Source organism: Capsicum annuum, chromosome 1, assembly GCF_002878395.1.
Source record: "Capsicum annuum cultivar UCD-10X-F1 chromosome 1, UCD10Xv1.1, whole genome shotgun sequence".
NCBI lineage: Eukaryota > Viridiplantae > Streptophyta > Magnoliopsida > Solanales > Solanaceae > Capsicum > Capsicum annuum.
The window spans coordinates 4549272-4550348 of record NC_061111.1 but is presented as its reverse complement, the minus strand read 5'-3'; positions in this window follow the sequence as shown (position 1 = coordinate 4550348).

The following is a 1077-nucleotide window of genomic DNA, read 5'->3' as shown; positions in this document are numbered from 1 at the left end:
GGTACTCTAGTGTTCCCACTAGAATAAAGACGTATTAATACCCATTTGCAATCTGTGGTGATGGCCCTATTTCATAAGGATCAAAATGACAAGGGCATTAATCAAAAGTGCAGGTTCACTCTCATACCCATGATCTTAACAGAAATATATAAGGCTTTAACTGAAGTGAAGGAGGGAAGGAGGTCTTTTGAGGGCAGTAACCTGATATTGCAGATATGGGTGATGGAGCATTTACATGCGCCTTCTTTAGTTAGACCAGACGTGTTAGATCGTTGTATTCCCAATCGAGTGAAAGCCATGGACTCCAGGTTGCGTTTGGATAAATTCTCGTTACCCGTGGGAGTCGACGCTTGGATTGAATTTCTTGAGTCAAGAACCAAGGATAACATTTTGTGGACTTATCTGTGGCTTCGCCCAAAGATAGTATTGTTGGGTTGTCAGACGCAGCTCCCTTTAGTTATGTTAGGGCTCAATTGCACTAGACCATACAGTCCTTCTAGGGTCATGCGCCAGTTGGGTAGGCTGCAGGACGTGCCACCAGCAGTGGATCTTCTGAAGGATGCTGAGTACTTCAAGGACCACGCCTTAGGTGAGAGCAAGTATGAGCAGTTTTGGAAACATGCAACAAAGCTGGGTGTGGACACACTTATGAAAGTTTGGATAATCCGGGCTACACTCAAGGATATGGGGTTTGGCTTCAATCTATCCCTTGGGGTATCAGTCAACCCTTACCAGCGCAGCTTAGAGGGAGAATACAGGAAGAATGCATAGTTGACAACTATCAGGATGAAAGTGTAGGGTCAAAAGTGGAAACACTGAGAGTTCAGTTAGCATATTTGTTCAAGACGGTAGAAAGGTGTCAGAATAATCTTTCCAAGTGCACTCCTCATGAAGCAGGAATACGGGCCCGAAGCTTCTTCCCCGGTATCAGCGTGTCTTTACAGGATATGCTAAAAAGTTTAAATGGGAGAAAGAGAACTTCAGAGGCAGGTCCATATCAGCCAGGGTCATCACGCAGAGCACCAGTCTGAAAGAGCACTTCTTATCTTTATTCAGTTTGAATCTTTTATGTGTCTG